General features: G+C 43.7%; 1 long non-coding RNA gene across 2 annotated transcripts in view; it reads right to left on the bottom strand.

Annotated features, from left to right (window-relative positions):
• Window positions 1-203: 203 nt before the first annotated feature.
• LOC138440554 (uncharacterized) overlaps window positions 204-13329 on the bottom strand; it is a 29655-nt gene continuing 16529 nt past the window's right edge. Inside the window, exon 5 of one of the 2 annotated variants that reach the window (XR_011257079.1) lies at window positions 204-501. This is a non-coding gene — a long non-coding RNA (uncharacterized lncRNA). Of the gene's footprint in view, window positions 502-12393; window positions 12871-13329 lie in introns of those variants that run through there. The other variant, XR_011257080.1, reaches the window with a different exon arrangement.

The raw sequence follows: 13329 nt of genomic DNA, 5'->3' as shown, positions 1-13329 counted from the left end.
CCCAAGATGGCCAGACAGCGCTCCTCCCGTCGAGGGGCTAGGAGATTTCCAGGTTTTGAATTGCAGGTTGTCCTTAGGTGATGACAAGGAGTGATGCTAACTCTTGAGTCCATTTGGTCACCGTCATCCCTTCTATTCTACTTTCTGGCATTTAAGACAAAAGGTGTTTCTATTTTGTGTGTGTGTGTGGATTAAAAAAAAAATTTTTTTTTTCAGAGTTTATTTGAACAAAAATCAGTGTGAATCAGGCAACACCAAACAGGGGGTAGCTGGAATCCCTTCACCCACAGGGACCGGGGGAAAAGCCGACGAAAGGTGCTCTTCTTCCCTTTGTGAGGCTGCTTTTTATCCTTTCCCCACTGTCCTCGCTGCGTCTCGGGCCTGCTCTGGGCTGGCTGGCCTGCCTCTCCCCGGCGTCTCTCTTCTGTGCAAGGAAGCTGGAGCCGCAAGTTCAGATCTCAGAAGCCTCCTCTGAGGTTTGTCTGCTTCTGTTCTGCTATCCTGGAGGAGGAACAAGAGTGAACAAAAAGGGAGAGGGGCATGCGTAGAAAGCAACCAAATGAATGTTTTGAGTTAACATTCTGTAGCACTTCTGCGGATGATAAAGATGGAGTTAATGTCTGTTTTTTTCTTAAACAGGACCCGGTGATCTGGAACAAGATTTTTCTCTGTTTGTTTTCGTTAGTTTGGTCTACTAGTGAGATTTCCTTTGCTTTTAAGTGATATAAAGAAAATTTGAATTAAGTCTTGTTTAGCAAGAAATTGGGGCTTCCCAGGTGGCTCAGTGGTAAAGAATGGGCCAGTTAATGCAGGAGGCACAGGAAACACAGATCCGATCCCTGGGTAGGAAGATCCCCTGGAGAAGGAAATGGCAACCCAGTCCAGTGTCCTTGCCTGGAGAATCCCAGGAATGGAGGAAACTGGCAGACTGCAGTCCATGGGGTCGCAAAGAATTGGACACGACTGAGCGACTGAGAACAAGAAAGAGAAATAAGATGCTATCTGGTGAGATAAAAAGAGGAGAACAACTGGGTTATGTTTAAGAAGGACAGACGCTCAGCAGGACCTTGGGAGCAGCAAGCCCCAGGCTTAGCAACGCCCACAAGACTCTTTCCCTTTGTCCTCTAATTTCCTCTGTCTACAGACTTGCTTTCTCCATGAGGTAGAGAACATGACCACTTACTGAAACTTAAACATGCTTTTATAATTGGAAGAAAGAAACTGTGTACCGCCCTCCCCCATCCCCCACCCCACCAAGAAAGTGAAGGGAAAAAAGACAATGTGAGCAGACTATCTCTTGACCAAATAACTTGAGACCTTACAGAAACAAGTTTCGCAGTTTCTACTGGGGCTTTTTATAGAAATGCAAGCAGCTACTAACAAGCACCTACTAATTTTGACAAGGAGTTTATTTTTCAGTCCCAGCAGGTTGGTTGGGTAAAGAGAGTTGGAGATGAAAGAAAGGAATTAGAACTGATTTGCAAAATAAAGATGTTAAATATTTTATTATGATATTGCTATGTCTGTGGCTGGTAAGAAATATATTTATCTTCTACCTTGTAGGTTTGTTAGGACCAAACTGAAGCCAGGACAGGCTCTAAGGGGCAGGCTAGGCCTGAGAAAAGCTGAGGCTCTGGGAATTCCCACAGGCAGTGTAGCTCGACCAATCAGAAAAACCCCCGTAGCCCCCCGCCCGCACCAGACCTGGGCCAATCCGGATAGGGATTCGAGGTTTAAAAGTCCCGCGCGTGCCTATGGTTTAACCAATCAGCTATGCTGTTACAGAAACAAAGAACCTTCTGTATAAAAGTAGATGTGATTCAGAGCTCAGGGCCTTTGTCTGATTCCCCTATGCTGGATGAAGCATGGGTCCTGGCTCGAGCTGGTAATAAACCCCTTTATGCTTTTGCATTGCTGCGGACATCTTATTCTCTCAGCTTTGGGGACTCGGACTTCGGGCACAACATTTGGGGGCTTGTCCAGGATCCCTTTAACTGGGAAGAATAGCACTCCCCCAGTAGAGGGGGTTTCCTCACTTGGAGGAAAGCTATCTGAACACCGGTGTTAAGTTTGGTTAGCCAGTATAAGACCGAGGCCCAGCTTACGCGCTGGAAGGCAGCTGGCTCTGGTGAGGAGAGAGCTCTTGTCAGGCTTAATCAGGGGCGAATTAGTCGTCTTAGCCGGCGTAAGGCCGAGGCCGGGCATCGTGCTGGGAAGGCGGCTGGCGCTGTGAACGCCTTGTTGGTAAGATAACCTAGAGGGATGGGAGGGTTCAGGGGGCCCAGGAAGACCTAGCACTGTGTTCTCGGCCGAGGTTTGTCTCCTCTGTTCGTCGCATCCTTGTGTGCGCCGGCATTGCCGCTGCTCTCTGTGTGTTCATCTTGTCTCCTGTGTTCTATCCTGTAATCATGGGGCAAGAGACTTCTACTCCGTTGTCCCTTAGGACTGACCATTTTTCTGATTTTAAGTCTAGAGCACAGAATCTATCAGTGCTGGTGAAGAAGAACAAATTAATAACTTTTTGCAGCGCAGAATGGCCAACTTTCCATGTAGGCTGGCCCTCAGAAGGCACCTTTGACTTGGGAACTGTACACCAAGTCCGAGATATCGTCTTCCGACCGCGGATCCGACACCCTGACCAAGCCCCCTCCTTGGGTAAAACCTTTTTTGCCTCAACAGGGATTTTCTACCCCTCAGGTGTTGGTGACAAGAAAGAACCCAAAGAATCTCAAGGAGCCTGAACCAAGGGCGCCGCTATATGCCCCATCTTGCAGGGGGAACTGTTAGGGGAGGCACACTGATTGAAACCGCCCCACCCTGGCCAGGCACCATAGTAACCACTTACATGAGTTGCTTTATGACAGGGGATCCTGATTAGGAATACGGAACTAATAAGCCTCCACCAATTTCGGGAAAGGTTTAAAGGAGACACCACCTGTACATTGTGAGCCACTCAGCAGAGCAGTTCTCCTGGGTTTCCTTACCCTGCTGCTCTCCACCTGGGTGCCCTTTCCCAATAAAATCTCTTGCTTTGTCAGCACATACGTCTCCTCGGACAATTCATTTTCGAGTGTTAGGCAAGAGCCCAGTTTCGGGCCCTGGAAGGGGTCCCTCTTCCTGCAACAAATGGTGACTCTAGTGGGACTCTTCTTCGCCAAGACTGACATCCTGACCACTCGGGGTGCTCAGGGGCCAGCTTGCCTGCCAACGGACCAGACCCAGTGGCCGCAACGGGGACCCTTTTGTCCCTGGTCTCCTCCTGACACGGACAACTGGCCAGAGTGCCCTGACCGGTAAGGAACAAGAGACTTTATTGATCTCTCTCCCCTTCCCTCTCTGTTTCCTCTCCTTAACCCTTCCTATCCTTCCCTGTTTTTCCAGTCCCCTGGTCTTAGATGCAGAAATCTGGTCGAAGGGCCCTCAGCCTGAGCTGAGGATTGGAGACTGATCACCTCCTCTTGGCAGGAAACTCGAATTCTGGTTCTGATTTCTGGTAGGGCCGAGTTCCAGTCCTCCCTTCTCTGGAAGCCCAGGGAAAAGTCCCGTAAGGCCTGGGTGTCTGTAGGTGGCAGGAGACGTCTGTAAGGCCACCCCTTTTGCCCCCTCTCCCGCCTCCTCCCCCTTCTTCTTTCAACCTGGCTTCCTTTCCTCCCTTAAAATCTTTGATGTTATGGAAAGGCTTGGTGAGCTACAGTCCACAGGTCGCAAACAGTCTGATACGACTGAGCGACTTCACCTTCACTCTGATGAAGACTGCCGGGTTTATATGTGTGTATTTTAACTCTGTGACCTGAAGGTTTTTGATGGCCATTTTGCTTTGTCTGGCCATCATGTGGTTTAGACCTGCCGCCATTTGTTAGACCTTGATTTTCTTTCCCTGTGCCTTGAGACCAGGGCTCTTAAGAACAGTTATCTAGACTATCTCTAACTCCTGACACTGAGAAGAAAAAAAAGGACTTAAAGCTAAATCTTTCACTGTATCTGTCTAAATATGTCTTGGTATATCTCTGTCTCTGGATAATATTTTTGAGGTTAATTTGTATATGAGATCTGTTTATTTGGCTTAAAAAAGGTAAGTGCTTACAAATCAAGTAATTCTAAATTAAACAATAAATTCCAGGTTCATGTAAACTGGGAAATATTCAATGTTAAATACCTGATATTAATGTTTGTTTGTTGACCTATTTAATATAGACATGTCTTAGAGTACTTAACATTAAAATATATTTTCATTGTACTTAGGTTTAATATGTTAAATATTATATCTGTTACAAGTTTGTCAACAAAAAAATTACCTCAAGTAAAAAAAAAACTTCAAAAAAATGTTAATGAGATATGAGCTTTTAGATAGATTTTATTAAGAATAATTATGCTTTAGGAATGCCTGGCTGAAATAGTCTGTCCAAATTGGGGTAACTTGAATTGGGATTGTGCTAAACTAAGTGATGGAAGTTCACTGACTAGCTAGCTCATTTCCAAATAGAGTAAAATTTTGAAACATTTATTACTGAACATTAGTTTCCTCTTACAAAGAAGCTAAAGAAATTTGGGACTGTTAATGACTAAAAATAAGCTGGCACAAAAACTTGAATTTGGCTTTTCTCTCTGTTAAAAGGACACAATTTCTTCAGATGTTGAACTGCATTTGACAATAGATTTAAGTTCATTTGCTTCTTAAATGGTCTGTTCTGTATTCCCCTCTGAAATCCCATATTGTTACTTTGGCTGAGTGAATAGCAATTGTTTCACAGTGACCTATAGTCCAATCTGACTGAGTGCTCGAAACTTTTCTGATATTTGTTGACAAAACATCCTAAATCATTCTATGAAGCACTTTTGGCTTCTAGCTAACTTTGGGGTGCTTTGGAGGGCCCCAGAAGCATCCCAAAGAGAGATATTAAACTGTGTTTATTCAGTTGGTTAAATTACATTAAAAAGATTATCAAATGAGTAATACATCTGCTCATATTATAATGTAGGGTAAAATTACTAATACAGATATCCTAAAAATTATATGGAGTTTTTAACATTCTGATATGTCCTGGTATTTTAATGAAAAACCTGATGACTTCACAAAAGTTAGCAAAAGGACTGAATGAACCAGTGAATATGCTTATAACTTTTATGGTTTCTATCTGAAAAATTATGGGGTTAAATCTTATGTTTTCAGGGAGTAGGGAAAATCTTCCTCTCAAACTAATTATGACAATACTTTGGTAAAATTAAACGTTATAAACAAAACAATTATATTTTCTATCTGACTCCTCCGAAAATTGGAAGTTCTTAGGTTCCCAGTAAGTTTATCAAATGAGTTAGGAAGTTTATCTCACGGATAAAAAAAATCTCAAAAAATTTTTGAGACCTTAAAAAGGAAAAAATTCACCTAGATTTGTTAGGCAAAATCTGTAATAAGCCTTTGGTGTGAGTTTCCCAGCCCTGTTTTATTTTAAAAGTTCAGTCTGAGACTATAAATGTTTCAGCAAAATAAAAAACCTATAATCAATTATGGTTATAAAAATCATCAGACCAAAATGAGTGAGAACAGACCTATTTTGCAAACAAACTAGCCTTAATTTGATTATATTTAATAAAAATAAGAGTAACTTTAAGGAAGAAAAAAGATATTTCAAAATGTTAAATCCCGGTTTGTTAATGGAGGTCTGCATCTAGTAAGACTCATCTCTTAGATAGTTCTTTGCTGTTATGTGATATTAACGTAAAATTTAATTGAATTCTTGAAAAACACCCTAAGTTTGTTTCTGAAGCTTATCTCAGTAATCTATCTTTGGATGAAGATCAGATGCCTCATGACCTGCAACCAAGACTGGAAAAAGACATAATTTAAGGGACTGTCTCCAACATGGATGGAAGGACTCTTTTATCAGGAGAAACTACACTACACCAGGATGAGAAGACGACGACATCGGAGGGAGACGGCTTCCCCGAGATGCTGGACCTGAGTCGTATGATCATTTATGTTTCCTTGACTTCTTAGACCTTTGCTTATAAGTCAAATGCTTTTCTATCATAGGCCTGATCCGATGCTAGTTTCAAAATCAATCCAATTGTTGGGTTTGTGGCCAATAACCTGTGTCTAGTTCTGGGTTATCTTGGTAAATTTCTCTATTACCAGACTTTAACTGGTTGGCCCTGAGAAAAGTTACTTAAAAAATTAAATCATACTAAAGATAACCAGTCTAGTGACACTAAAAAAAACTGGGCTATGTTCCTTATAGATGGTGCCAATATATAATTTCCCTGGAAGATAAAGATTCTACAGGGCAGACTAAGTCAGATGACCTGAAGATATACTGGGCTACATCTAATGGAAGTTCTTAACATAAGTCTTACTTGTGGCTTTACTAATACTGCTGGCTATGTTATTTGTATTTCACCTGTTTTACAAAATTGCTGTTTCTTACACTATATGTGTGTGAGGCCTCTAATAGAATAATATATAGTCCCGTATGAGATCAATGATGGTAACAGTGTAACTCTAGATATGGCAAGAAGCAACAAGAGGGAATATTCTCCTGGACCAGAAAGCTAGTAAGACAGTTGGTCCAGAGAATTTTAGATACTGTTTCATGGCCTAGTCCAGTAACAGCACATTGAGTGGCCTGTTTACCTGAAAATGGACACTCTCAGCACCCTGGGATAAAATGGTCATGAAGTGCCCCCCTCATGATCATGGTCAAGTTTATGAGCAAAAAGGGGCTCTGCCAACTGAAGACTGACACTCGCCATCTGCATCCACAAAGATTAAATCATGGCCGCTGCAACTGCTGACTTTCAACGCCCCTGAAAGGAGTTCAGGGTAAAAATCAGAAATGAGGCACTCTGTGCTCTGGAAAAAAACTGGCAAAACAGGCCATCAGATAGTTAGATCTTTTCAGGAAAAGATTTTATGAGTCCCAATTCTTGCATCTTCTCATATCTAGAAAAACACTGTCATTAACGGTAAAATCTGCTTTGGCTATTAAAAAAGAGTTTATAATTAAAAGTCAAAATAGAGTAGCTACGGTTCAGATATCCTGGAAAATAACTAGGTGATGCTATGGGTGTACTTTCAGATTAGAGCTTGTAGTGTTCCAAGCTGGGGCAGTCCTGTGCCCCATTTTGACAGGAAATTATCATAGTCATTGTTGCCTAGTTCCCTTAAATTAAAACTGAGCGAGACTCTGGGGCTCTGGAGTACAGATCTGCTCTGCGTTCTCCTTTTCTTATCCATAAGATATAGACTTTGCTCAGCCTCCTTGGCCTTCGCTGAATTCCAAAGCGTGGATTCAAACAATTGCTCATCAGGGAAGGGAGGGGATACGAAAACAGAAACCATCAAAGGTTGGTACAGCCTCCAGACAGAGTCCCGGTTCCTACTCAGAGAAATATGCATAGCAGTGTCTTTGAGCCCCCACCCAGGTAAAAGATGGTAACGTCAGACTGAACACAAGATTCTTGGAGCACTGCTCTGTTGCTTCACCACCAACCAATCAGAAGGGGTCACAAAGCCTGCAACCCTCACCCCCAAATGCTGCCTTCTGTTTCCAGGGACCAGAGATGACCATCCTGGTAGGTCTCTTGTTTGGCCCTTGTCTATTTCATCTCTGAGAGGGGCCAACTAAATTGCTGCAACTACAAGGGTGGAAGCTGGTTTCAGATGTGAAAAACCCCAACTTAGATCAGGTAGAGAGACTTCTGCTCTGCTAGGCAGGCCTACGCCCATGCACAGCAGGAAGAAATCACAGAAGAAAGAGACCTCCGCCCAATTCCCAAGAAGTATCTTGAGTATGAAGTCTCTCAGGGGGCCTATGTGCTGTGTTAGGAGAAAAATGTTGATTTTATAGAAATCACTCAGGGGTAATCAGGGAGTCCCTGGCCAAGATAAAAAAAGGGGCTAAATAAAAAAAAAAAAAAAGAGAGAGAGAGAGAAAAATGTCTCAAAATTAATTTGAGTCCTGGTTCCAACAGTCCCTGTGGCTAACAACACTAATTTCTACCCTACTCGGACCGCTCATTATACTCCTTCTCATTCTAACTTTTGGCCCATGTATTTTAAATAAATTGATAACCTTTGTAAAAAAAACCAAATCAGTACCGTTCAGGTAATGGTCTGAGGCAACAATATTAGGCAGTGTCTCAGAATGGAGAGGAAGATTCCTCTCAAGGATAAAAAGACAGGCGGGAATGTTAGGACCAAACTGAAGCCAGGACAGGCTCTAAGGGGCAGGCTAGGCCTGAGAAAAGCTGAGGCTCTGGGAATTCCCACAGGCAGTGTAGCTCGACCAATCAGAAAAAATCCCTGTAGCGCCCCCCGCCCCCCGCCCCCCGCCCGCACCAGACCTGAGCCAATCCGGATAGGGATGTGAGGTTTAAAAGTCCCACACATGCATACGGTTTAACCAATCAGCTATGCTGTTACAGAAACAAAGAACCGTCTGTATAAAAGTAGATGTGATTCAGAGCTCAGGGCCTTTGTCTGATTCCACTGTGCTGGATGAAACATGGGTCCTGGCTCGAGCTGGTAATAAACCCCTTTATGCTTTTGCATTGCTGTGGACGTCTTATTCTCTCAGTTTTGGGGACTTGGACTCTGGGCATAACAGGTTGAGATTATGCTGTTTTCTAAGAATTGCTATTTTTATTTTGGAGGGGTATGTGTGTGTGTTTCTACCTCTTCCTGTTAGAAATTGGAAGAATAATGAGACAAGTTCTGTGATGGCTACTGTTTCAGAGAAGGCTAGACCCCTTGGGTTGTTATTTCAGACTGAATAACTCAAACCTGCAGGAATATATTGCAGGGGAAAATCAGATGCATCTTAAAGAAAAATAGTTGACTGTTGTACTTTCCCAAAAGGCCCCAGAGCATCAGAGAGAGGGACCCCCCTGAGGAGAAGGGCAGGAGATTACAGACGGAGCAGGCCCACCCGCGAGAGGCTGCTCTGCCCACGTTTTCCTCTCCGTCGCGTCTCCGTTACACGTTTGTACACAACAGACGACACTCAGCGAATGTGCTGGCCTTCGAGAACACTGTGGAAGAGCTAAGACAACGTGGCAGCACCATGGGTACAGGGTACCAGGTACACGGAAGACTTCCATGTACTCCTTGCCCCACAGAGACTCACAAGCCAGCAGACCCATATTTCACCCCCCGTAGGAAGTGGCTTGCCCAGAGTAGATTTTTGTTAATTTGAGGAGTTTCTTATCACCCTCCTTTAACATTATGTATATTCCTCCCATCTACTTCTGCTTTATTGACTATACCAGAGCCTTTGACTGTGTGGGTCAATACAAACTGTGGAAAATTCTTAAAGAGATGGGAATACCAGACCACCTTTCCTGCCTCCTGAGAAATCTGTGCAGGTCAAGAATTCTCCAGGCTAGAATACTAGAGTGGAGAGCCTTTCCCTTCTCCAGGGGATCTTCACAACCCAGGGACTGAACCCAGGTCTCCTTCATTGCAGCTGGATTTTTTACCAGCTGAGCCACAAGGGAAACCCAGACTGGAACAACAGACTGGTTCCAAGTTGGGAAAGGAGTATGTCAAGGTTGTATATCGTCACCTTGCTTATTTAACTTATACACAGAGTACATCATGTGAAATGTGGGGCTGGATGAAGCACAAGCTGGAATCAAGATTGCTGGAAGAAATATCAATCACCTCAGATATGCAGATGACACCACCCTTATGATAAAAAGTGAAGAAGAAGTAAAGCGCCTCTTGATGAAAGTGAAAAAATAAAGTGAAAAAATTGGCTTAAAACTCGACATTCAGAAAACTAAGATCATGGCATCTGGCCCCATCACCTCATGGCAAATAGATGGAGAAACAATGGAAATAGTGACAGACTTTATTATTTTGGGCTCAAAAATCACTGCAGATGGTGACTGCAGCCATGGAATTAAAAGATGCTTGCTCCTTGGAAGAAAAGCTACAACCAACCTAGACAGCATATTAAAAAGCAGAGACATTACTTTGCCAACAAAGGTCTATCTAGTCAACGTTATGGTTTTTCCAGTAATCATGTATGGATGTGAGAGTTGGACTACAAAGAAAGCTGAGCACTGAAGAATTGATGCTTTTGAACTGTGGTGTTGGAGAAAACTGTTGAGAGTCCCTTGGACTGGGAGGAGATCCATCCTAAAGGAGATCAGTCCTGGGTGTTCATTGGAAGGACTGATGCTGAAGCTGAAACTCCAATACTTTGGCCACCTGATGAGAAAAACTGGACTCATTGGAAAAGACCCTGATGCTGGGAAAGACTGAAGGTGGGAGGAGAAGGGGATGCCAGAGGATGAGTTGGTTGGATGGCATCACCAACTCAATGGACATGAGTTTGGGTAAACTCCTGGAGTTGGTGATGGACAGGGAGGCCTGGCGTGCTGCAGCCCATGGGGTTGCAAAGAGTCAGACACGACTGAGCGACTGAACTGATTATCTGATATGCAGATTCATCTGAAGATCCAGGATTAAATGGGCAAAAGATACAGTCAAATCTTGATGTCCATTCAGAGCTTCCTTAAGGATCACTCTACTCATCCTGAACACTGTGACCCCATAGAAATCTGTGTTGTCAGGAAGGGATTAGTGAAGAAGAGAGGGCACTCCCAGTGTGAAGATGATAAATATGACGGGCTTTTTCCTGTATCCTCTTATTTGTCCCAAAGTGAATGCACAAGGCATGAGAGACTAGAAACAATTCCAGACAAAACCGGATCATATTAATTACCTACCTGGTTCATCCCTCCAAAAATCCTTGTCAAACTGCTATATTTTATTGCTCTGCTAGACGCCATTTTGATTGTTGTGGCTACAAAATGAGTATAATACTATATTGTGTTTTATTCAAATAATTTGCAACCCAATTTTTTCTACAGGGAAAGTTAATATACATTTATGTTTAAATTTTACCCAACAATAATGTAAGAGGTATTATAAACCAATGATATTGGTGATTCTAACATTAAATGGTGGAAAATGGTTTGGGCATGTTGTTTGTTGTAACAGTTTAAGAAACCCTACTTAACAACTGATAGCAATTTTGAACATAGCAGTGTTCTTAAGTAACTACAGATAAGAAAGAATGGAGACAAGGTAGAAAGCACCAGGCTGAGTTGCTTGCCTTCAAACTGTCTTCAAAACCTGAAAAAGAGGGTCTATGACATAAGCAGTACTGTCTGTGCTGTGCTTAGTCACTCGGTCGTGTCCCGCTCTTTGTGACCCCATGGACTGCAGCCCACAAGAGTCCTCTGTCCATGCAGTTCAGGAAAGAATGCTGGAGGGGACAGCCTTTCCTTTCTCCAGGAGATCTTCCCAACTCAGGGATCTAACCCAGGTCTGCCGCCCAGCAGGGGGATTCTTTACCGTCTGAGCCACCAAGGAAGCATGTATCATAAAGTTTGTGTTTTAACTCAGGTCTCAGATAGTGCCACACCCTCGCTTAAAGCACTGCTGGTGTATAGCCGTCTTCAGCAGAGGCCCTGGTGATTTTGCAGTAACCCCAGCCGCTTTAGAAGCCTCTGAAGTCACGCACATCATTTCTCAGTGCAGCAGTCTCTGGCTGCATCACGGCATTCATTTTCCTCCTGTGCTAGCGGTCTGTTCTCTTTGCCGTCTGCGGTCCGACAAGCCTCTCCTTTAGAACTTAACTTCTCATTCTCTTACATTAGGAGCTCTGAGAGCTGAAAGCATCGAGTCTCCTGGTTCGCAGGCCTTTAGACTCAGACTGGAAATTATCCCATTGGTCTGATTCTCCGTTCTTCAGAGTATATATCTTGGTGTTTTTCAGTCTCCATAATTACATAAGCCAATTCTTTATGGTAAATCTATTTCCCTCTCTCTCTAGGTATATGTGTATAGTTAGATATTGATCCTATTGATTCCACTTCTCTGGGAAACCCTAATACAGTTGTATTCATATAACTGAGAGATAAGATTGGAAAAATACAATTTTCTGTTTAAACAAGCATGGGTCAATATGAAACATGAAAAATGAGTCATTGCTGAAACTTTCCTGAAAATAGCCTGTTCTAAGAGATGGTTTTAGTATGTGGCCGATCCTGCTAAGGTGTGTCTTACATCTAATCAGAAAGAAAAAAGTAAATATTGCCAAAAAAGCCTTTAAAATAATGATCACAGCTAGCTGAGCGGTAGATCTGACAGAAGACAGCTCCCCGACCGCACATGGGAGAGCCCTCTGAGTGAGGGGCGTGCATGCTTCCGGCTTCCTGTTGGACGGGTTGGGCAGACAGTGAGGGAGTGTGCCTTGGGAGTGGAGCCCAGTGCGCCCGGATGCCTTGCTGTTCTATCCCCAATCATCCGGTTCTCACGGTTCTCACGTGAGTCAGCAAGCAATCTGAGGGGAGAGGGGACTGACAGGTAAGGAGAGCCTTCCAGAGAGTTCTGCCATTTTATTTTTGGTGTGATTGTCTAAATTCACATTCACATTATCTGAATTCATACAAGCGTGGCGTTTTAAGTCTCAGGGATGTTATCAGAGGTGAAAGGCTGTATCCTTTCTTTAAGGAGCTCAGACTTTACAAAAAAGAGAACTATTGATAAGTACCACACAGCACAATATTCTGGAAAAGGCAATGGCAACCCACTGCAGTACTCTTGCCTGGAAAATCCCATGGAGGGAGGAGCCTGGTGAGCTGCAGTCCATGGGGTCGCTAAGAGTCAGACATGACTGAGCGACTTCACTTTCACTTTTCCCTTTCATGCATTGGAGAAGGAAATGGCAGCCCACTCCAGTGTTCTTGCCTGGAGAAACCCAGAGACAGGGGAGCCTGGTGAGCTGCCATCTATGGGATCGCACAGAGTCAGACACGACTGAAGCGACTCAGCAGCAGCAGCAGCAGCAGCACAATATTCTATGAAAGGGCCATGGGAACACAAAAAGCAGGATAAAAAAAGAAAGAAAAGTTAATTCACTTTGAGAAACGGTGCAAGATTCCAGAGGAGGTAAAATCTAATTGGGTTTTGAAGGATGGGTTCGCGTTGGCAAAGAGAGAGCAGTGTGGACAGGCGGAGGGGAAGCTGGGGAGTCTGTGCAGGAAACTTGGGGCGCTTCCGGTAGTCAGAGAGGTGTGTGTGAGAGGCCGTGGTTTGGCTGAAAGATCAGTGAGTCACACAGCTGTCACGTTAAGGAGCTGGGGATCTTCCTGTTGGCAACTGGAATGAGTTTGTTTTTTTTTAAACAGATTAAAAACCTTGCAGTGTAACTGATTCACAGTGCTGCGCTAGCCTCTCCTGTCCTGCAAAGTGACACGGTTCCGCGCACACACACGTTCTTTTCGTATATTCTTGTCCATTATGGTTTATCCCAGGAG

This window comes from Ovis canadensis, chromosome 5 (genome assembly GCF_042477335.2).
Source record: "Ovis canadensis isolate MfBH-ARS-UI-01 breed Bighorn chromosome 5, ARS-UI_OviCan_v2, whole genome shotgun sequence".
Classification (NCBI taxonomy): Eukaryota; Metazoa; Chordata; class Mammalia; order Artiodactyla; family Bovidae; genus Ovis; species Ovis canadensis.
The sequence above is the reverse complement of the archived record's forward strand: the minus strand, read 5'-3'. Positions and strand labels throughout refer to the sequence as shown.